Below are 25,179 nucleotides of genomic sequence, written 5' to 3' on the forward strand. Positions count from 1 at the left end.
CACTAATGCTAGCAACAAAATTATTGAGATCTGTAATGAGCTGATCTATTGTCAAATAAGCTTTCTTATAAGCAGTGTTAAATTTTATATCTGCTTTCAAATTAAACACTTTGGGTTTATTAATGTTTCCTTTCCTCTCCAAATTTCTTTGTTGAGAAGAGGTGCCAGAGGAAATGTACTGGTAACAGTAGGATGTGAAGTATAGTTTAGAATACATTAAACATATGTTGATGGGGCCATTAGCAGAGTTTATAGATACCACCACCTGTCTCTTATTCCACTTGCCATTACTTTAGTGACAGAAATCATACTGTAGGAGAGGTGGTATGCTACCATTAAATCTTTACTCCTGTTTTAGAAGGAACATAGCAGCAAATTCATGCCTTATTGCTAAAAAGAATTTCCAATAATGGCTCACTTACTGAGATAAATAAACCTGAATAAATAAGCGGAGTAGAGGCTAAAGAGTAAATAACACCCTGAGTTTGGATGCAAGAAAGACTCTCAATATCTGAGAGGGAAACACTTTGCCATTATAAAGGTACAGTGGGGCAGTTAACGTTTTACTTGTTCCTTTCAATCTAGTGAGATTACAGCATCACTGCAAAAGGCACTCTCAGACCTACCACACGTAGGGTTTATTGCCGCTGGCCAAAACAAAAAAGGAAATTATAAACAAAAAAACGCCAAACCAAACCACCAGCACCACCACCACCAAAACACCAAAGCCAAATAATAAAATAAAATGAATAAAATAAAATTAAAATAAAATAAAATAAAATTAAAATAAAAAAGATAAATAAGCGCCGACGGCGCAAGCCACACACTCTCGGCCCTGGGATGCCTCCTGGTGGGCGCAGCGCGGCCCTGCTGACCCGCGTAGGGCGCGGTGAGGACGCGGCGCGGAGCGTGGGGCGGGGCTGATGTGGGCACGGTGCGGGACGCAGTGCAGGCGCGGTCCTGAGTTGGGGCAGGCGTGGTGCCTGCGTGGGGTGGGATGCGGTGCAGAGCATGGGATGGGCGCGGTGTTGGTCGCGCTGTAGGGTGGGCGTGGTGCGGAACGCCGTTCAGAGCTTGGGGTGGGCACAACGCGGGGTGCGGTGCGAGGCGCGGTGCGGAGGGTGGGGCGGGGCGTGAGGCGTGTGCGGTGCAGAGCGCATTGCGGGGCGTGGTGCGGGCATCCGTGTGTTGTGAGAGATGAGTGTGGTGCGGTGGCCGTCGGCGGTGCGGGTGCGGCTCATGGCCGGCAGCAGTTTTTCTAAACCCATGGTGAGAACCGTGTCCCGCTTATGGGGCAGCGTCAATTGCCTCCGGGTGCTGGCGCCTGGCGTCTTCCCGGGGAGACCACCCAGTGTTTGTTCTGCAGGGGAAACGCCAAAAGTGCCGTTGGACACCCTAAAAATGGTTAAAGGGGGCGCAGCAAGGCGGTCTCCCCACAGGAGGAAAAAGAGGAGCACGAGTGGCAGGGAGGCATCTGGTGCAGCATCATGTTGCCTCAGGGGAAAGAGAAAGATGCAAGTCAATACTGAGGTGGAGAGGGGGGAGGAGATTGGGCAAACACTTGTAGGCCTCTGGACACTTGTTGGACCCTGGAGGTGGGCAAATAGTGAGTGCATCAGAAAAGGTAGGATTAGACATGTCAAAAAAAACCAAAACAAAACAACAAAAAAACCCCTCAAAACCAAAACTTTCCTAAAAATCTAGGTTGGATTTCCCAAAAACTAACATTCAGAAAATGTTATTCATCTTTCCAGAATGGACCTTTGCCCAGTCTCTCCTATACCTGCCAGGCAAACCGGGAAGAGCCCTTAGCAAGAGCAGCTCCCAGCAGCTTTGGTCCTCTTCCAAACCCAGCCTCGGTGCCACTGCCCACAGGTATCCTCTGCACAAGCAGTCTTGACAAACAGTAGGTGGGAGGAAATGGATGGAGTTCCTTGCAGAGCACAAGTCTTATGAGGAGCAGCTGAGGGAGCTGGATGGTTTAGCCTGGAGAAAAGGAGGCTTGGGGGGACCTTATTGCTCCCTGAAAGTACCTGAAAGGAGGTTGTAACGAGATAGGGATCGGTCTCCTGTCCCAAGTAAAAAGCATTAGAGGAAAAGCCCTCAAGTTGTGCCAGGGAGGTTTAAATTGGATATTTGGAAAAATTTCTCCACAGAAAGTATGTCAAGCATTGGAACAGGCTGCTTAGGGAAATGGTTGAGTCACAATCCCTGGAGGTATTTAAAGGCATATGAATGTGGCACTTAGGGAAATCATTTAGTGGTGAACACGGTGGTGCTGGGTTCACAGTTGGACTCAATGATCTTAGAAGTCTTTTCCAGCCGAAATGATTCTATGATTCTACTGTCCATTCTGGAAAGAGAAGGAAAAAGATTGCTAGCCTTTGTCCCGACAGATTTTCAGCAGGGGAAACCTCAAGTTTGATCAGGAGATGGCAGCACAGTCCTGGAAAGCTCGAAAAACTCCCCCACCAACTCTCTCTATTAGCAACATCTCAGGAGACTCAGGGAAGCAAAGCACCATTCTGCTTACTGGAAGAAGAATTTAAAAGGGAAAAATCACGCACGTGCCCAGTAAGTATTTGAGCTGAATTGCTAAGAACCCTGTTAAAGATCTAAACTGAAATTGCTGCTGTGCATCAAAGTAGTCCTTAAGCATGATGACAGCACACATCCCACTCCAAAATGTCACAAGCTTTCACAAGAGAAAAAAAAAAATCCCCCAAGAGATGAAGTGGCAAAGATACCACTGGAAACCTCATTTTTTCAGTCCTTTTAACAATTTATATTGAAGTATCCACGTATCACCAACAGAGCTATAAAATTTCGTACTAGAAAGATAATACTGTGAAATGTCTCTTCCCTGTCTTCTAGCATATGATTTAAATGAAAAGGTTATTTAAAAATCTGCTAAATCTGCTAATGTGATAAATAGGGCTTTATGTCAGACCCACAAAGAATCTGATGCTTGATGCAAACCCAGAACCAAACCTGTAGAAAACATAAAGTACCTGTAATGACAATGCTTCTAAGTCAAACAAACCTGAGCAAAACTAAAATCACTACAAAAGGACTGTTTCTGACTTATTCCTTCATGAGCTTTCAGTCAGAAGCTGCAGGCAAAATTATTAATATCAAACCACGTATGTTACTTCCCTCTTGCCCCAGACTCCAGGCCTTCTCAGCCTATGATTGAGGAATTCCCACAGATCTGCAGATGTTGCCAGGAAAAAACCTTGTAATTCATTAGGTGGTGCTGCAAGACTGCTGGAAGTGCCATCACGGACTGTGTCAGCATTTTCTAGAGCGGGTCCACCTGAGGCCTTACCAGGGCAGATGCTATTAAAAAAGCTGTTTGGAGATAGTTTGGCACCAACTCTGGCACCCTAGCCAGACTGAAGACCTTCTGGTATTCACTGAACTCACCATATATATGGATCAGTGTATGTAACCCCTTTTTTGCACTCTAACATATTCATATTTCATTTTTGACACTTTATTTAGTATTGGATACATTCAAGGAACATAACAAATGGAAATTTAGGGTTTAGCCAGATTGTATCAACTGTTGGTATTGGACTATCAGTGAAGCTCAAACAAGTTTCTCTTGGCAGGACAATTGCACAAAAGCATTTGATGTTGAATCACAAGCTATTTTCAAGATTCGTACACACGAAAGAGTTCAAATATAAGCAAATTAAAGCCCCAGTATTAATAAAATATGTTCTCCTTTCCTTTCCACTTGCCAACTATTTAACCTGGTCAGGAGACAAATTCACATGGGATTAATTCTATGGAGCCAACCTCAGATTCCTCTTGGCTTTCCTTGAAATGAGGTATCCTTTACTTCCTACCCTGCGCGGTTTGGTAATGCAGCTGCACATTGTTGAAAAATTGCCACAATTCATGGTAGGATGGCTGCACTTCAGCAATGAGAGAAGTTATTTGGAATACATATGTCTATGTTTGCATGCTTGTGAAGCTTACATGTCTGGCTTGTTAAGCTCTGGGATGCTCCTTGATGGACAATGCCATGATATACAATGGATGGCAATTAAGCCATGATCTCAGCACTGTGAGTTCCAAAGGAACTTTAGAATACTTTTGTAATTCAAAAGGCTAACATCTCCTGTAGAGTGGAAAAACATGTAGAAGATGAGGAAGGGGGAAAAAAATGTCTCCATAACCAGTGATATCTGTGGGTACCGTGTGGCGTGAGGATCATGCCTTAGAGCCAGGTAGCCTCAGGGTTCTCCTATCTTTCCACATTGCACCAGCAAGAGGTGTGACCACGAGGAGCCAGCTGGAGGCAGCTCCTACCACCACTCTTGCTCCATGCCCTTAGCTTGCTGAGGCCAGGCAGTGGTGGGCACAGGGGGCAGCATGCCCAACTGGCATTACAGGCATTCTTCCAAGATTTCAGGCTTGCTTGCCTCCTTTATTCTCTCATGTGATAGAGGGGGAGCGTTTGGCCTGGCAGTATAAACACCTTCTGTTTTGGAATAGGATGAAAAAAAAGGAAGAAAAAGCAGAGCTTTTGGCTGTAATCTCAGTGGTTCAGTCTTTCTTGGGAATGAAGGCATACCCCTGCACAGGTACAACAAGGGAAAGCAAAAGGCTCAACAGGGCTTGAGTGGCATTTAGTGCTGTACATAAAGGTGTGATGACTGGGACAGGGAAGAGCTGAGGCTCATTCAGATCCAAAGTGGATTAGCTAAACCTCTGGAAACCAAATTCACAACCTATGTAATCTACAGCCTAGAAACATGAGCAATAGATTTGCTCAGCAGCCATCTAATTGCCAATTGAAGAAAAAGTCTCTCCTTATGATGTGTAGTGGCTGGCACAAGTAAGTGCTCATCTGTGCTCATTTGGCCCCTAAAGAAATGTCTCATTTCCTTCCAGGAGTGCCCATTCTGTAAGCACTTTGGTGCCCTTATGCCTACACAGGTCATGAGAAAATCATGCAACAGAAGCTCACTCTTTTTCCATCTTTTTATTTAAACACAAATGGTGTGTCCAGCAACATTTTTTTGCTGACCTGATGAAGGCCTCCTCCAAAAGGTCAGGCAGGAGTGAGCACAAAAGGTCTGACAACACTCCTGACCGCACACCCTTTCCATGATGCTGGGTTTGTCCCCAGTGCAGTGGAGGGGCTGCATAGCCCAGCTAGCCATTGGCATGGAAGCTGGGAATGGAAAACAATTTTGACATTGGCAGCCTGGAGACCTGCCCTTCTCAAACACATTTGATGTTCATACATGGACTCTTGGCTGCTGCTGCTGGGGACCATCTGTTGGGATGGCTTCGTGCCTGATCAAATGGTGGTATGCCAGTTTCACTGGGACATGAAATAGATGCCAAACAAAACGCGTCTGGTTTTACTTCCATTACTCTGAATTCAAAGGACATGCTAATACTAATCCCCTTTTTAACACTGTTGTGGTGCCAGTTAAACCTTCATTTCTTCCCACTAGTTGCCAGCTTTCTACCATGTACTTAGGCTCTTAACGAAATCCAGAAGAAATTGTTACTGCTGATTTCGCAAAAACGGGGGCACTGTTTGCAGGAGTTTGCTGAGATGTGATAGCGCTAACAACAGAGGTGAACGCACAAGAGCTTCCTACACTTGTAAGATGGAATCCTTTAAGGAGTTGGACTAGGACATTTCTTTGAAAATTGCATCTGAAACCCCATCCCACTATCGTAAAATTTTCTACCTGGTGGAAATATGACTTATCAATTTAAAAGTGTTGTTGTTGTAAACTAGGCATAGTTTTTTCAGAAATGCCTCTACCAAATGTGTGAAGGTTTTGAGCATTATGTGAGTCCTAATCTGAGATGCTCTGAACACATTTTCTTTTCATTGTAGCTCCAATCCTGGTACATAGTAAAATCTTCCATGCTGAGGCTGGCTTTGCTGTCTGGGTTTATATGACTAACTCCCTGTGAATGTTCCACATTCAGAGAACTGTGATCTTGATCTCAGCCAAGATGAATATTATTGTCAAAACTGCCATCATTACAGCTACTGCAGGTTTTAATTCCTCTGGTGTTTGTGGGGAAAACCCATCTGCTACAGATGTTCCCTTGGGTGATAAGTTTTCTCCTCTAGTCCCATAACTGATCAGAAAAACCTAAGGGAGCATCCCATGATGGAATTCCCTTTGCTCTTCATCCTCTGTCTGCTGTGCAATCCTAAGAGGCTGGAGATCTTGGACACATTCTTCACCATCCTCCTCCTCCCTTTGCCCTTATGGGAGGAGATGGCAAAGCCTCGGTGCTGGCCTCCCCTGGCCAGATCCCTGCTGTATGCAGGATTCAGATATCCCGGTTGAGGTTCCCAGTTTTAGGAAGTGCTGAGGCTTAGTCAAGGGTTTATTTCCTCAGTTCCTGCACTCATAATGATTTTAAGCACTTCATTTTGTTAATGAAGCAAAAAATGCTGTGTTACTGTAATTTAATAACCTTAATTAACTTAACCACCTTGCTTAAATTGCCTTCTTGCATATTCCTGAAGTAAAAGTTACTATGGAAATGTGAAAAAAAATACCATACACAGTTAAAGAAAGTTGGGGAATGTGTAAGTTTGTGAATGTGGTTCAGCATTGTACTACCAGAAAGAAAAAAAATGTATTCTTTGAAACTTCCAAGTAATATGGAAGGGTCAGGAGCATAGGCCAATGAGTAGCATGTGGACTGGCCATAAAATTAAAAATAAACTTAAGAGTAAATGTGCAGCTAAATGCAGACTGTGGGGATAGGATGTGAACTTCAACTATTTCCTGGATCTAATGTGGTTCCAAAGTTTAACAGCTTTAGCCTTTGGAGACCTGGAGGCGTGCATACTTGTGTTCAGTTTCTCCTCCTTTCATCTCCCCCCACTCGGAGCCCTACCACCTCCCAGCTGCCCTGCTCGCTCCATCTCTCCCTGCAGAAGGACACTCCTCTTGCCCTCTGACAAACATCCCACATGGCTCTTGGTGCAGAGCATCACTGCGCAGCAGCAGGGCCTCCCTTTCTGTCCTTCTCTCCTCTGGCCTACCCCAGTAGGATGGCAGCCCAGATTCCCATTTTGCCCTCAAGACCTGCCAGAGTGCAGAGGATTAACTGCTACCTGTGACTACCATCCAGGGATGGCAGCAGGTAGCTGGCCCAGCAGAGCCAGCTGCTCTCTAGACATGCTGGCTCATACCTGATAATTAAGCTTTTTATTATGAGAGAGTATACATATATGTATATGTGTGATATTTGTGCTTTCTTCTTTCACACAGAAATTGTTAACAAAGTTCTGTTTTATCTAAAAAAAGTGTTTCTCTGTGTCAAAACTTTGGTGCTACATAGTTCTAATTTATTTAAAATATATTGGCCATTGCAGAAGGTTCAATACTGTGCATCAACAAGCTCCAGAGCTGAAACCTCAGAGGACATATTTCTTATTTTTTCCATTTAAAAAAGAGGCAGAAGAAATATTAATATGCTCTTAGGGCACTATTTTCCTTGACTATGGAGCCTTAAGGTCTTGTCAAGAATTGGGATGATATATGAAAAAAATTGTGTCTGCTTTATGTGCCATGCAGTCCACCTTTATACTAATTTTCTATACACACTTTCTTCCAGTATTATTTTATTATAAATATGGTGTATAACATAGTGTTTCAGCAGATACCAAAAAAATCATCAAGATGAATAAGCATATATGGTATTTTTAAATGTTTCTAAGAAATTTACCTAAATTAAGGATTTTTATGTTCCCCCAAAATAATTTCATGCTGTAAGTCAGAGGAGGCAGAGAAGTCAGAGGCTCGCACAAGGAACTTGGGAGAGGGAAACACTGGATTTTAGGTTCTCCTTTCTTTTTTGCCTGGCAATGAAGACTTAATTACAGACTATTTTTTCATATAATGCCTTTATGTTTGCATCTCTTTATCATGCAGCTATGTTTTCACTGACCCTTCAGGTTCACCACTGCTTTGAGCTTACAAAACTATCAGTCCTGAAAATGATCTACCAAACTAATGCCTGTGAGGGGCAAATCTCACCAACATGCTCAAGCCCATGTGGTAGTAAGCGAAGCAGTTCTCAGAACAAAGAGGCTGGAAGTAATCCTGTATTTGGACTACTGATTAGAGTTTCATCACAAGAAGTAACTCTTCATCTGTACAATCAATCTTCACAATGTTTCAACAGCTGGGATTAGTTGTCACTTGCAGAAGAACATTATCACCTGTGAAGGAAATAGGACATTGGGGGACATGCTTCATCAGAATTTAGGGAGAGCTTTCTACCCAAAACTGAACAGTATGAGGAGGGAAACCAGAAAGAGGTTTTTTGAGCTATGATATTATTTAGTGTGTGAAACACAGAAGAAAAAGTATTTTGTAAGTGAATTGTTTGAGGAAGCATTCCTCTGAAGTGACCTTTTCTTTTACAGTGCCTTCATGAAAAGTCAGTGAAAATAGCAGCTTCGCCAAGCATTTTAATAGCACCAGGTTGTACCCTGCAAACTGTTTCACAGGTTACTAGCTAAGATGGAGTTCATTAAAAGATAATTTAAGTTCTTCTACAGTCTGGGTTATACTGGGGGAAATCTAAGGTAAGCAAATGACTTCATGTTATCAATTAAAACATAAAATTGCCTGAACAATCTTAACTCTGCTTTATTGTACAAACACATTGTGGCACAGCCTGGAAGTACATCCCCATGTGCTGCTTCACCCCTACCCCAACAGGGATTTCACCTGATTCTGATGGGATGGTGAAGGGGCATTTAAAATACTCAGTTTTGTACATAGCCTTCAATACATGGCCTTTTTCATAGTATACTGCAAACTGTAGTTCCCATCACAGGATTCATCTCATTAACTTGAAATATCATAAACCCTAATTATTTAGCTTCTGTAGGCATTCTGCACTCCTATCTCCAGAGGATTGTTCATCTGACCTATTTTAGATAACCACTCAGGATGAAATGTATCTTGATTTAGACTGTGTTTCATGTGAAATGATTGAACCCTCAGCTTCAGACCAAATGCTAATGTGGTCTAGGATGATGAAAAATTTTTTTTCAAAATTTTCTAAATTCCTTGCCTAAAAAACAAAGTCTCCTGAAAATCATTTGTGAGAGTTTAGGGCTAGCTATAAAGCTACTAGGTTCAGTGAAAAAGGTAAGGGGTTGTAAAGAAGACATCAATCTTTGACAAGAGAGATGATGAAATGATGCAGTGAGTTTTTCTGAACACTAATATTTACTGTCATTTTTCAAATCTGAACCACTTACCATAGCTTGCATCTTCAGTAAAAATGGTGCTCAGTTCTTTCAGCCAACAGACGTGTCCCCGAGTGTAAGCCCAGCCTGCAACAGACTGACTCTCCCTTGGAGGATGCCCCTCTCTCAAACCGTGTATGACTCAGGTTCCCATGTGTCAAGATGAGTATGGATCCTTCTCTTTCAGTTAGCCTGCAAGCTTACAGTTGCAAAGACTTTCTTTTACTGTCAGCTTTATTCTTTGCATGTACAACAGGTCTCTGTTCTTCATACATCTGTGTTATAGTACTTGTTGCTTTTGTATTATACAGTTATCAACATTGTCTGTTAGCACTTGTATTAAAATATTTGTGCAATGTTTCCCCTTTCCACTCATTTATCTTTTATATCAAGAAGTAAATAACATTGCTTTATTTCACATATTCAACTTTCACCTAATCTCTTTATTGAGCAATGTGAACTAGAAAATGTAAAGAAGTACCAGGTGATTTAGCAGTGAAAGTGTATTCTGGTCTATATGTTGGCTGGTGGATCATAAACCCACTTGCCTCTAGCACATGCCTTCCAGCCTAAGCGGGGCTGTGGGTGCTGGAGCAGTGCAAGCCAACTCCGCCATCAGGCATTACAGGCATTTCTCTCATTGGTGGGAAATATCTGGAAAATCTCTCTGCATTTTTGGCACTGTCAATCTTATGCTTAGCTGTAACTTAGAGATAAGTTATGGTATGTTCAGCTGCCATTATTTTGAATTAGACTAGCATCATTTAGATTTTTTTTTTTGTATAAATATCATTAAAGCTACAGATTCCAAAAGTTAGGACATATATTAATAGAGTGTGCTCACTAATACCAGGAAGATCATGCCTCTTGTTCCATGGGATTTAGGCTTGTATCCGGTTCAAACATATTTGTGGTATGAAATGTTAAACAGTGTTGCTGGTGACTAGTTATTCACAAAGGCCAATGCTGATACCTCATTTTTCTTGCCCTCACACACTCTCAATTGCACTGGAAACTGCTCCTTGAAAACAAAACAAGTGAAAAAAGCCACGGTGTTTTCTTCCATGGTTAGTTGCCAGTAGTTCACAAAATAAAAGCCTGGACTGAGAACTAAAGGCTTTTTCTGTTCTTGTTCCTTGCCGTACCAATGGGGACCCGTGACCTGCAGCTTGCACGGGTGGATTCAGATGTAATCTGGCTATTTGTGCCCTTCACCCTGAGCTGCTTGCAGCAGCCTGTGAGACAGGGCTAAAGCATAGCCAAGTGACAGGATGGTGACAGTACTTTCTGGTGGCCACCGTCAAAAAACATTTAATTTATATGCTTTGTCATATGTGTACAGCAAGTTCCCTTGGCCCCTGTCAAGACTCTGGCAGGGAGAGCCAAGTCATGTCCCTTGGCTTGTCTCGTCTCTGGCAGTCGTTCAAGCTTTCAGCTTGCCTTGGAGTAGATGACATTCACTTACAGTAATCTTTCATAAATGTTCAGCCTCCAGAAGATAGTGAGTGGTCTCTGCTACTTTATATTAGTCCTGTTTGAAGATGCTGGGTTTGAGGCCTGAGCACTTTCCATTCCTATAGAGATTGTCATGCAATAAATGGGGATGTCTACAGGTTCTGCAGTGCATCAGATTGAATGAAAATCTTTTTCTTATGAAAAGAGCTTTCTAAATTACTTTTTTATTTTCTTAAGAATGAGAGAGACAAACTAATGCCCTACAAAAGAATTAACAATGTTGACTCGGGCTGGATAAAATCCTCCTTCAAGGTTTAAACAATCAGATGTTGACAGTCATTCGTCTCAGGTACCAAGCCAGCCAGATACAAGTCAGCAGACATATCCCTGTTAGCGCTAAACTGAGACGGAGGCAACAGATGCTACCTCTCAACAGAGCTTATTAGACCATGCTCAACAGCATGTTGACATAGTTAGAAGGTATCCCAACTTCTTCTGGCCTGCAACTGCTTAGCTCATTGCAAAGGCGAAGGAGCAAGCAACCACATAAGACCTGGCAGACATGCCACACTGGGTTTGTGTGTCTTTTGAAAGCATCAGAGTAGCCTGAAAGCTCTGTTGTCCTTTGCACTTTTGCAAAGTCTCCCCCTTGACTAGCACACCAATCCCTGCGCTGTGGCTCTCAGGCCACTTTCAAAGCACACCACCTGTTTGTACTGAAGATGGGTTGTTGTTACTGCACACGTACACTGACTATGGACCGAGTGTGTGCACTGGACATTAGGAAACCTCTTACACAGAGAGGTAGTCATACCATTCAACTAATAAAAAAGAGCTACTGGAAGTAAACTGAATGAAAACTGCACTTTTATCCACCTTCTCTCTTCCTGCTCCCTCCATCTGTGCCTCAGGCTTGTGTGCTGCTTTATGTTGGTGCTTACACTAATACTGCTTTTCATATGTAGGCAGCATATAGTGCCTTGTGGATACCTTTATGACTTTCAATGCATAAATGACAAATTATTGTTTCACTTTTTAATCCAAAATTATGTAAAAATTTATTATTGTAGCCAGGTCTCATCTTGCAGCAGTCACTGCCCAAAAGAGTTGTCATGCACCAAACTGTTCAATGATATTATGACTCAAAGTAAAATAAGGATGCTGTGTATGTTTTATCTGATAGCGATTGATAATTTAAATTAATATCTTCAGTATTTTATGCAAGGGCAGATAAAATAATTCAGAATACGGAGAAGATAATTCCAGTGCTTTCGGAGATTTGATCATAATAAACAATTTGTACATTTAAAAAGTCTAAGTTTTATGGTTTTGGAACAAATTTTCTAAGCACATATATGTGTTGCTTTGTTTAAAATTACAGTCAGCAAGCCAAAATTACATGTTCAAACTGACCAGTCTTACGGAAAGCTAACTCTGATATCCAAGTGGTAGCAATGAAATGGTGACTGCCGTTGCAAGTGCCTCAGGTGGCACTGGCCTATAAGCAGGGCTAGACAAGATGAAAACAAAATGTCTTAAAATGATGGTCTTCCAGCCATTTCTGGACTGTTCTTGACCAGTGACTGGTTGTGTTTGAAATACACCATTTTCAAAGTCTGCCTGTGAAGACTATTCCAGAAACTAACAGATGCACTTTTCCATAAAGTTTATTTTTTCCAGTCTAGTCTTTCCCCTGTATTATTTTTTTCAGTTACTTCAAGGCTCTAGAAAGGTGCCAGAGAAAATAACAGCAGAAGTTCTGCAAGATGGAGAATGGAGAATTAAATAAAAAGACACAGGGGGAGCTACTCCTTGTAGAAGAACTAAGTAAAGGAAAGATTTTTTGGTAAAAGCATCAGCCAAGTATGCCATACTTATCATTCTGTCAACTTTTCTCTGTGAGTCACAAGTTGTTTTCTTTCTAGAGCTTCACTTTTCTTACCGCAACAGTGAGAACAAACAGAAGGTCTAGGGTACTTTGACTCATAGCGCAATAAGATATTTTCATACAGGATTTCCCTGTGTCAGTGGGCATCAAGGCAACCAATGCCCAGCTACAGTTAGCTACCAACTCAAGCTTTTGGACAGAGATGACCACTCTGCTCCACCAGTGGTTGTCTCTACAGGGACAAGTAGCCAAGATTTGGACCACCATTATTGTGACTTGTTTGCTTGAACACAAGTCCCAGAAACCAGCATATTATTATCTCCAACTCATTTCTTCAAAGTTTATACCTTTCCTGGGTGCATGTAATTTCAAAATATTTTGTTTATTTTTCAGTCATTGAACTTTTACAAGACACAATATGAGGAAAGGCGCAAAAAGTGGTTTCTTTGTATACTACAGTATCACAAACCACCTGAATGAACTTGATGCAGAACGAGATGTTAGATTGGCTGTACTTACTCCTACAGGTCATTTAAAGGTAAATCTTTACAAACCCAGTCTTTGATTTTAGCCCATCCACCAAACCCCATCTATTTGATACCCTTTTATGACAAATAGGATGACTTCCGAAGTGAGAAGTAGGGGCAAAAGCCTAGCTGTTGAGATAGTGATTATTCCCTAAAGTTATTAAAACATGGTGTCTAAAGGCAGATGGAATGACAGTGACCTGAAATAACAGGAAGCTGGCCTCAGTTATAAATCTGGCAGGGGCTGAGGGTGATGGTGATGGAAGCCTGTGAGCTGTATCCAGAGCCATAAAATATAGCCCTGCCCTTGAATGAACTGGAAGACATATTTCGGTCGACAACAAGTCAAAGTTCAAGCATCACTGGCCTTCGGGACCTCTGTTCAGACCTTGTTCAGATCCAAATACAGAAGCTTTGGAGTGATCTTTTTACTCTACTGCTAAATTTCGCTGGCACCTAAGTCTTCCCATCTGTTCAGCTGTGGGCTTTCCCCAAAAGAGTCACTAGCATTTCCCTTGTGAAAAATGGGCATGAGAGAGTAAACTCTTGCATTAACTTTAGCCCTCTCCTGGTAGTCTGGAAGGGAGGGCTGGAGAATCCGGACTTTTGCAACTCTTTTTTTTTGCCTTTGAATATGCAGTGTTTTGTGAAATCTGTTCTACAAAATGGCTAGCAAAAGGTGAAAGGAAATTGCAAGGGAAAAAAAAGAAAGAAGTGAAGTAAAAACAGAGCCAGATAAGAAATAATTTGCTTGAAACTGTGAATCTCAATTATTCCATCAAAAAGGGAAAAAGAAAGCGAATGCTCTGTATGGAAAAATTGCATGCTGATGATTTATAGGGCATGAGAATTTCAGAGATTCACAGGGCATATCTGCAGAGCTCACAACCAGCTCAGGCCCCATGGCAGCAGTAATGGGGCTTAGTCTCCCTTTGCCCAGCACCTGCTACTAGTTTTCTTAATGGGGAATGACGACTTTCCAGAACGATCTCCAAGGGAGACAGTATGCAATAAAGGTCTACTCCTTTTCAAAAGTAGTGTGATATCCATATTAAAAACTGTGCCTTGATGAGAAAAATGTTAGTAGACAAATACAGTCTGAGAGGCAGATTGAGTCAGAAGATCTCAACGAAAATTAACAATTCTTCTAATTAAACCATTATGTGAACTTCTGGCTGCATTCAGACACATCACATACATCACTAACACAGGATTCATGATGTGCTGAGGCCAATCTAGATTCTGGCTCTCCCCCTGAAGGGCACTTCATCCATTGACTGCTTTGCTCTTCTTCACTGCTGGCTTCCAGCCAGGGCAGGCAGCAGAGGTGGCTCAGCCTGGCCATGCAGCAACTGGGGACAGGCAACTTGCAAGAGGACATGTAACCTGCACCAGAGAGAAGGAGGGCTGGATTCTTTCTTCATCAGTGGCTCATACTGTAAGTTGGTAGTGAAAGTGCACCCCAGAAGTACCTGTTATAATGTGATATGGTGAGCTGATCACTCTGTACTTGGAAATAGAAGACTCTTAATGGGACTGAGCTGTTGCTCACAGCAGTGATGTTCATGCCAAGGTCTTCTAACGTTGGCTACTGCTAACTATCTTTGTTAAAAATCTTTTTTACTTTGGTGGGCCTGCCCTGGATCCCCAGTCTTTTGAGGATGGTCCAAAGCGATTTTAGAGTTCACACTGTTTCCTCATGCCCTGAATGTTCTATGTGTAAGTACAGCAGCACTGGCAAAGGGAAGAGGATTCATAGCCCTTACTGCTTAAGTCTCATAGGTTTTTGTGCTGATACACAACATTAGGGCAGTAAATGGATTACATGACACCACAGAACAAAAAACCAGAAAGGGCATGCTGCTATGTAAGGAGTATTTCTAGTCTTGCTTCTTATAGCTGTGCTTAGAGGGGAGGACAAGGAGTTTTTCACTGGAAGTTACGAAGATTTCCACTGTGGACACTGGTAAGGAGTCACACAGTTCCCCAAGATCACTGCTGCCAAACTTGAAAGCTTTGTTGTCTCCCTCCATTTATGGGCAATATCCCTAATTCACCCACTTTAGGACTACAGGACAGCAGGAGAAATTTCCTGTAATTTACTGTTCCAAGCAAATTTACACAGGACCATGCTGGAAACTGCTTCCCTTCAGCAGCTGTGTGCTTTTGACTGGTGCCTGCTGGTGGTAGGTACTGCATGCACACCTGAGAGGTCAGAATGAGACACCAAGATGACTAACTGTGCCTTCTGGAAAGCATTCTCAACAAGACTGCTGTATTCCCACATTTGCATTTGAAAGATCTTGTGCACACCCACATTTTAAGCATAGTCACAGTCAATGCATTAAGGTGCAAGAGATTTACAGACCTCATTTGAAATTTTAGCCTGCCCATTTTATAAAACCCATATATTAAAAAAAAAGAAAAAAGTAAAAATCTTTGTGATGCCTGAGCAGATATGGAATTACATGCAATTTCTGTGCAATTTGTGTTTTGATATACAGACCAAAGATTGAACTTTCAGCCTTCTTTCCTAACAGTTGTCTGAAAATTATAAAAGCATTGAACCTGGCCACCTTTGAACCACGAATGCTACTGTGGTGATTCAGGTTTTCCTTTGAAAATGCTGAAAGAAGATCATACTCCAGCAGGAGAAAGAGGAGACTTAGTATTTTTCCTGTAGGCCTTCACAGTACTCATATATTTGTTTCTGTATTGGTAGTGATTCATATCACAAATGCCTTTGTCCATTTCTCTCTCTCTGCTACAATAACCCAAGTAATTAACTAAGTGAAGAGGCTGTCAATTAAACACTGATACTAATCTTGGCATAAAAGCTACCTTAAGAAACACTGAGCTGGAACATATTTTACAGTGACACCACTGCCTTCATTCAGCTCACTTCTCAGACAATTAAGTGCTCCAAATGTTTGTGTGTCATCCGGGCAACATTAGTAGCATGAATGACCCCTGCTATAGATACAGTCCCTGCAAAGAATGCCTGGGAATACAATGCCTATTGTGGCAGCAAGGCTGATTTTATCAACCAAGGGACATTATATAGTTAATTAATGGCAAGATCTTTAATGATAAGATTGTCAAGGACAATTAAGAAGATTATTATAAGTGTCCTTGGTAACAAGAATGCAATACTGATTTTAGCTTACTTTCACTAAGTGTGGCTTAAAGGTCAGTTTCTCTGAAGTGTGAATACTTAAGCATTCTTTGGATAGATGTCATTATACGTTAATCTCAGAAGGAAAACACATTTTTCTAATCTAACTGTGCAGTAAGTGAAAATTAATGTGAAACTCTTGCTAAGAAATTAAGGTAACGTATTTCAACAAGAAACTTCTAGCCCGTGTCACATCCTCAGCAACAGCTCTGGGGCCATATTCTGACATTAAGTCAATGGAATGACTTGCTCCAACTTCAGCCCATGTGGTTCAGAACCATGACCATGGAGTCACTAGATGGACAGACCCTCCTCAGTCAGCACTCTTATGCTCGCTAAGTTTCTCCTTTTTTTCGTCTTCCCAGTACTGGATCGGATCTAGCTTTACTGTGCCTCACTTATGCATCAAACTGAAACTCAAATGGCACTTGACATAAAATCTCTGTGAACTGGATAAGCTCACAGAAGACAAGTGATGGATACTGGTAGCACCAATTGCACCTTGAATGTTGAAATTAAAAGGGGAATTAATTTTGTCTTTTAGAATTGGAGAAGGGTGTGCTGCAAGATGACATTCTAGCCTCCTACGATGACACTGTAAATGCAGGGCACTTTATGATTTAAAGTTTTCAGCGGTTATATGAAAGATAGATTTGGTTTTCCTACCACACTATCTCTTGGAGATTAATTTAGTATCTGGCTTCTGTCTGATGGGCAAAGTATTAATCACTGACTTCAAAATAACGAAACACATTTGGCAAGGTGAGAATACTGTGATCTAATGTTCTTTTATGTGGTGGGAGCAGACTACAGCAGAGATGGGCATACCTGAAACTTGAATCTTGAAAAAGCTTTTAGCAGTTGCTAGCAAAATTGGAAATCAGTTTTAAGTGGAATTGTCTGAGGAATGGATAAGCAGTAGATACAATTCCACAGATATGAAAGAAATAATTGTCTTAGAAAAATCTTTTGTAGTTAAAGATAGATATGAACATTTGATATATATTTTTTTAAGTTCCAGCAGTTATAAGGAGGGGAGAAAAGGAAAGCTTTCATCTATAAAAAGCAATATACAGTTTCCATTCAGAAAAATTAAAGCAATATCTAAAATATCACTAGCCATTTAATTAAAACCAAATATAAGGCATTAAAACCCACATACAATAGATAAATCCATGCCAGGCATCAAGTTAATATAGAAACAGATGGTATAAATAGAAACAGGGCACAGAAAAAATTAAGAGATTTAGGAGAGAGACTGCTGTGCCACTTTTAAAACAAATGGTTCTGTAGGTAGTTATAAATGAAAGAAAAAGTGTATTGTTTCGGGAAAAAAGAACACAAGGAAAACAATTATTAAAATTACTTTCTTTCGAAACCAACAGGTTTAAACTTGCATCTAGAATCCTGAAGGATAAGCTAAGAAGTTCTTCAGATCAGAATTTGTAATTTGTTTTTAAGCACAGAGTAATAAACTCATCTTCTTAGATAACAAAGGGTAGAAAACTTCTTTCGTTACCTCCCCTTCTTTTTTTTTAAAGGAAGGGGAGGTAACTAAAGAAGTCGATCAAGGGAAACTTGTACCAGTTACCTGGTGTCAAATCTGAGCAAACTAATGAAAGTCTGTTTAAGACTACCAAGAAATAACTAAGTTCAAGACCCCCTAGACTGAGAAACTACAAGCTACAAAAATATGGTTATAGGTAATCAGCACATTTTGTGGAGCGTTGGTCTTTTTAAACATAAAAAGCACTAAGGTTACATACTTGGTCAATAAATGCAAGTATTTTCTGATAGTATAACTTGGATTTATCCCAGGTATCTGATATAGCACTAAATGCCACATTGATTTTAAAACCCCAGTTGACTCTGAACCAGGTACACATTCTGTTTGCCAGTGCTCGGTGTAATGGATTGGGAAGCCTGTCCACCACCATAATACAAAACAGGAGTTAACAATGGCATGTGGCCTTGAAAGCTGCTTACATGCAACCTTGCTCACTCATCCCTGAGAAGGTAAGGTCTTTCTTTTAAAGGATTTTCCAGAGGAATTAAGATCTGGTCCTTCCTTTTAGCACAAAAAGACTGCTGCTTTGCATAAGGAAGTGAAAAGCTGGAAGCCACCAAAGGGCTCTCTACACAAGCATCCCACCTCCCCTGTTTGACAGCCTCCTTTTCCCTTTTTTCCCTTTTGTTCTCTCACAGTGCAGATTCACTTCAGGTGTCTCTGTGAGGTCCTAAACTGATATAAAAATATGATTTAGGTGAACCAAGGCTCCACACCTGGGGATGGAAAGAGAGCTGGGAGATGCTGAAAGTCAAAACTGGGAGTATAAAATTGATAAATATCCATTACAGTTGCCTCTGCTTCTTCTTTCCCTCTCTCCCGTACCCTATCCAGTCATTATTTCCACTTGCTTCTGATCTTTTATCAGCTCATCCCTGCACAGAATACTCTGAAGACTACTTAGGGCTTTCTGTGAAAAAGTTGATTCATAATCTAACTTTTAAGGGGGCAAATGTTTGTTTCACTACATGTACCACCACAATTGTCAGTGAGCATCCCTTTTGCAGCTGTGTTGTCACGTGCACCACTGAGAAGAGACTCAAAGAGAGAAAAGAAATGCTATTGCAGCTCACTGGCTAGTGACACACACCACCACAGGGCCTAAATTCTCTACTGGTTTACTTCCATTCCTTCAGGTTGTTTCTGAGTAAAGATGGGACTTAGAAAGTAAAAGGCTAAGCCTGGAAGCCTAGCCATTTGCCACCTCCGCACCAGAAGCTGTGTGTATACTAGCAGTTTCAGAACCCTCACTTCAGTTTACTCTATAGACTTGGAAAACTGAGAGGTTTATTTGCATGTAAGAAATATAGAGAAATTTTGAAGCACCACCCATACAAAAAAAATTGCACTGATGCTTTTTTAAAACACAGAAATAATCTGTTTGCAGGAATGCGGGAAGAGTAGTGAATAAAATCAAAAGTGGTGGGGTTTTGCACAATGGTTCATGTTCAGCACCAAAACTATTTTGCCATCAAGTATAAACTGATATAAGCAGCAGCTGCTTCTCAGAAAATCTGTTTTCCTTAAATTACCTTATAATTGCGTTATTATTAATCATACACATGGCAGTTAAATGGCAAAGAAATTGCAGTTCTGATTGTCCATTCACACATGACAATTTTATTCAGCAAGCTGCCTTCCTGACAAACTGGTGGATTGCTTTTGCTGGCTCACAGACTTTAACACGCAGCCTTTCTGATGCTGACAGATTCCATCTGCTCCCCTTTAATTAACATCTAATATGTAAACCATCTAATACATGTAACACTGCATAACAAGGGATTAAGAACTAGAAGGTAGCTCTTCATCATAAAACTGTGCCATCTCAGGATCTCATTATGAACGGTAAATGGTACCAAAATCTAGTGGGAACTGCACACTAGTAGAAATACCAACATGTAGGTACTCTGACATATATGAACACAGACACAAAATAAAGTGGAAGGTGTAGCACCGTTCATAAATGGATTCACATTGATACTGCTCCAGCTCAGAGATATCAGCTGATTTAATGCAATTACAAGGAAGAATGGGATCTACTAATTTGTGTTCCCAATTATTGCTAGCTAGATAAGAAGCATCATTTCTATAAGACTCTGGTGCAATCCATTAAACCCATTAAAAGTGCTAATTAGCTCATGGTCTGCAAATGAAACTGCCCAGGCTGCACTTTATTGTCTAATACCTGCCAGTAGTCAAAAGCTGGGGAGGAAAACATACAAAGACTAGATTCTAGGAAAGCCCTGCAACCAAATTAAGATGTCAAAAGTAAGGGAGATAAAATACTTTTCTGCATAACAACAGCTGATGAACAGGCATGAAATTTATGTGGCTGGGGGACAGGGCTTGCCACTATTCATGGCTGGCTAAGTTATGTGAAAGGTCAAGGCTGCTATGTTTTCATGATAACATCTAAGCAGAACACAAGCATTTAGAGAGTCTCATCCACACATCTATCTAGTGAGTTAGATTAAACTCATGCAGAACAGCTGCAACAAGGCTTGCAAGGCTCAACAAAGGGCAGGAAGATTAGACATCTTGATAATAAGACATGAAAGACCCTAATGGCAGGAGGAGAACGGGAACTGTGCTCGCTAACCCACAGCAATAACAGAATCATTATTTGAAGCCTCTGAGAAATAACTGGAAGAGAGGGGGAGGGACAAATGGAGGGGATAGTGTGAGATCAGCACCTCCTGGCAGAGTTGGTCATTGGTTTTCTGCAACATGTGAGCTACGATCTTGTGGTATGAGCTCTTGAGCTAATAATATTATTTTAAGTTGTACAAGTTGTTCTCTATTTGCTCAGAATGCATCTGGAAGGCCAGTCTCTGAAAGCATGCTCACATGAAGCTCCTCTACACTGTGGGCTGAGCATGTCTCTGAGAGGAAAGAGAAGTGAACTGCTCACATGTTCTTAAGATACATGCATATGTATTTGCTTGTCCCTCTTACCTGCTTTCAGTTTCAGGAAGCTCAAACACTATACAAGAGAGTACAGGAGCCCATCATTCACATCATCTTCAGTGAGGACAGGTCAAAACTTGAATTGAGGAAGAGGGATGTGTCCCCCGTGAGACTGATTTTTCAGTCACTGACTCTTGTCATCGAAGTGGAAAAAAAAGGGGAGCCAGTGCAAATCCACATGAGCATACTTTATCATGTGCCCCACATCTCTGTTTCTTAGAGCCTGGGTACCTGATAGTATACATATTTAAGAATCTATGAAAATAAATAAATAAAGTTCATGGAGACCGCTGACAGATGGTAATGAAGTGCCTCACAAGAAATACACCAATGCTACCAACTACCCCAAAGTGCAGAGATCCAAACTTACTGCTAACAAACACCACTGGAGTTTTGAGTATGTCAGAGGTGTTTGACAAATACTTCCCAAATGTCATATTTGTCTTGTTTTCTGTCCACCTATCTAAACTTTTCTGTTCACACTACTAACCTTTTTGCATACTAGAAAGGTGTATCTTTGTCAGACGATGCCAGATGCTTGTCCTGTCCTCTTCCCTTTAGTTAATGGTCATGTTTACTCTTGTCTTAAAGGCAGTGTCTGAACACTTCTTAATAAAACATATCAATATTGTGACAAAGCACACCTTTCACTTGCCTGAACTATGTACATTGAAAATGCCTGAAAATGTTCAAGCATTTCATACTCTGTGCTATCTGTAATTTAGTACTGTCTTGGGAAAATACCTAAAGAGTAAGAAAAATAAAAGCCCCAGTCCTGCTCTTTATTCAGTTATTCCTAAAATAGGTGGGTTTTCCAGTTATTTTGTTAATGTGCTAAACAAGCAAATAAATTGCTTTCCAGTTCTGTTGTTTTCTCTGAATGTTTTTGGAGAGAATGAACCTTTACTCAGTTATTTATTTTGCTGAGATTTCCTTTATAGTAGCTTTAAGATCAGTTCTCGATTTCCTAATCCTTTCCTTTTTTCCTGCCACAGGCTAAATCCATTAGGTAGTTACACAGTCATTTACAGGCCATTAAATCTTCTTTTGAGAAGAGACTCTAGTTAGAGTTTCACTCTTATCTCTGTTTCCGATCAGAGGAGGAAATCCCGTTACTTCGAGTCTGCCTTGAAGCCTTCCATCGGCATCATGGTCTGCAGGAGAACACCCATCCTTTTCTCCACACCCCTGTGGCATCCAAAGACCCTGCTAAAGCAAGCATCAGCTATCTGCCTGATCTCCATGTTTTCTCCCTTGGGAGTGGTCAGCTTGTAGCAAGCAAGCTGAAATTCACATTTGCTGCAGCAAAGCCTTGTTCCAGACAATATGCCAGACAGCACAGGACAGTTTCTGGGTTTGCAGCCATGCTCTTTAGGGGAGGAACCTTAGACTTGCACTGGCTAATGGATGATATACTTCAGTAAGGTTGGGGAGTAGAAGTAAAATGGAGGCCTTTCATATTGATGTAACAAGTTGATCAGAATGATACCATAGACTAGGTAGTCCCAACAGAAATGTTTGGGAGCATCAGTCCATAGGTTATCGAGTCTTTACTTGCTCACCTATCAGCTGCTGCATTCATAACTGCAGACAAAGAAACTCCTCTGTGTGGGTCCCAGGGGGTGGGGGGGAGAGAAAGGGAAAGAGTTTGTTAGAAAGCAACACCTGCAGTGGGAATAGAGGCTGCAGGAGATGGCCAACCCAATCCCACCAGCAGGAACAGATGAGGAACAGGAATTTAAGTGGATAATCCCATGAGCAACAGAAGCCATACAGGGAGGTTTTCTATGGCTGCCTTGCATGGATTTTCTGCTTCCTAGTAATCTGGTTGAGCTCAAATTACAGCATTTCCTTTTGGAGAAAGTACTAATCTTGGTGTGTTTCCTGCACTTATTTGATAGCTTTTTCAAGATTTAGGAGTCCAGTGTCATGGAGCTTTCTCAGGATAGGAGTTCAATATCATGGCAGTCTCTGTTCTCCATTTAGATGTTTTTGGAATGGACAACAGCATGCAAAGAACCACATATACAGACTAGGCAGTTTGCTTACTGAAATCTTACTTTTTAGCAAATCAGGCTGAAAGTGGTTTGACCACATACACTTGAAATCTAGCTAATTTTGTGATAGGCTAGAATATAGCTTTGGGGAAAGATCTCACTCAACCCTAAGTTTTGACTACTTATTTTCATATTGACTTAGCCATCTCTCTTTTTTTTCTTTTTTTTTCATCCCAATAGAACTTTACAATTTTGATGTGACAATTAATAGCTCCCTACAGATAGATAGAAAGCTCCAAAGACCAAAAGGAGTCAAAATCAAGCTTGTACCTCGAGGCAATTGAACTCAATTGTATACCTTGGTATTATCATGCCAATAGAAGAGGGAAAGTGCGGTCATATGTCAATGAAGTTTTACAAATTGCTAAACAAAACTGAAGAGATATTTTCCTGGTTATGAATAGTTTGAGGTTTTTTATTATTAAACAAAAACTTCAACTTTTGCTTTTGAGGAAAGAGTGCAAGCAGGTTGAACTTGTACAGAACAAGTAGCAGAGAAGTTGCCAGCTCCTGTGTTTTGGGCAGGATCGCTAGTGGATTTCAGGCATTTCTGTCTTATTTAATCACCATTAACTGCAGACTGGAATGCTGACACCATGTGTAGTGAAAGCAAAGAGTGTAAATTGGGCATGATAGAGGTTTCTTGATGCAGGAAGGAAGTAACATAACACTGAACAAGCTCAAGTTGCACTGTGAGAACAGAATGAATAAGAAAACCTGGTCTCTGTCACAAGACAACAGAGAGAAAAAAATAGATAATTAAAAAGAGGCTTAGAAGGAAAAGAGTAATGAAATGTTTCCATTTTACTTCCTAAATTGATCTTTTGAAATAAAGAATAGATATGCCTTTAAAAGCATATTATGTTTTAGTTAAAATAGCGATTTAAACAATTATCATTAATCAATTAACATTTAATTTAGTGAGAAAAATCTTATGCTTAAGTGCCAAAGTCCTTTTTCCAAAAGTTTTCAGCAACACAACTCTTGTCTCAGGAGTTAGGAACACTTACATTGAGAACTTCAGAGAGGGATCTTCAAACATCCCTGACAGTTTGCTGGGAACCCAACACAGCCAGTGAATAGGAGGAGTTCAGGATGCAGGGCCCACTGGGCAATGAAATGCCTAAACCCTGCTGGCCTAAACTTCCTGCAGTATATTTCAGTATGAGAAAAGCTTCTTGAAGCTCTGTCCTCAGGTTTATGACATGTTTGAACAACATTCTTGAAGTGTACTTCTCAAAAAACCCACATATTGTTATGTTTTTACAAAGGTGTGTAATGATAGGACAAGGGCAAATGGTTTCAAACTGAAAAAGTGTTGATTTAGATTAGATATTAGAAAGAAATTCTTTACTGTGAGTGCGGTGAGACACTGAAACAGGTTGCCCAGAGAAGTTGTGGATCCCTGGAAGTTTTCAAGGCCAGGTTGGATGCAGCTTTGAGCAATCTGGTCTAGTGGAATGCTTCTTTGCCAATGGTAAGGGGAGGTTAGAATCAGATGATCTTTAAGGCCCCTTCCAGCCCAAACCATTCTATGGTGATGCCATGATGATTCCATCTACCTTGTGTCACCCCGATGTGTCCCACACAGAGAGGTAAAAGGTGACTTTGGGCCCTGGTAATGATATTGGCTTCTGTTCCTATGTATCCCAGCAGACCAGGCCTTCTCACAGCTCATCCTGCCTTAGGAAGTGTTTCCCCACTCTTATGCCCTGGTGACACATCCATCCTACCACATGGGTTGTATGAACAATGGATGGTCCCATGGATGCAGGTCATTGGTGCAGTGAGCCTTGGGGTCCAGCACACTCTAAAATATCTATGGACCCTAGGAGAATGCTCATGGTGGCACTTTAGGCTTCTTTGAGAAGAAGAGACACAGACAGAGGCAGACTCAGACATCAGGGGAGAGGGGATGACAAGAAGTAGACTACAATTTCCCCCAGTTTCCTGTGACTGTGATTCTGTTCCTAAGCCCAAAACGCTGAACCTTCTCCTCAGAAATAGTCTTTGGAATCTTACTGTCCATAGAGATTTTAAAACTAACCTGGTTTAGCAATTAGGTTCAACCTCACTGGAACCAAGGGAGCTATAGAAAAAGATTATTTTTACTGTACACAGCTAAACCCTTGCTGCCCTAGCAAATAATTTTTCTCTGAAGTGAAAAATTCCCCAGGCTGAGCAAGAGCAGCTCCTTTGCAAGCAGCCAATTCAGAATTACCTTGATTTAAAATCACAAAGAGGTACTGAACAAATTTACAAATCATCCCAGAGT

General features: G+C 41.2%; 1 long non-coding RNA gene across 1 annotated transcript in view; it reads right to left on the bottom strand.

Moving 5' to 3' along the window:
- Window positions 1-8,065: 8,065 nt before the first annotated feature.
- LOC108503517 overlaps window positions 8,066-25,179 on the bottom strand; it is a 60,194-nt gene continuing 43,080 nt past the window's right edge. The window contains exon 3 of the long non-coding RNA XR_001876854.1: window positions 8,066-8,227. This is a non-coding gene — a long non-coding RNA (uncharacterized LOC108503517). The remainder of the gene's footprint in view (window positions 8,228-25,179) is intronic.

Source organism: Lepidothrix coronata, unplaced genomic scaffold (assembly GCF_001604755.1).
Source record: "Lepidothrix coronata isolate B3197 unplaced genomic scaffold, Lepidothrix_coronata-1.0 Scaffold5, whole genome shotgun sequence".
In the NCBI taxonomy this organism is placed as follows: Eukaryota; Metazoa; Chordata; class Aves; order Passeriformes; family Pipridae; genus Lepidothrix; species Lepidothrix coronata.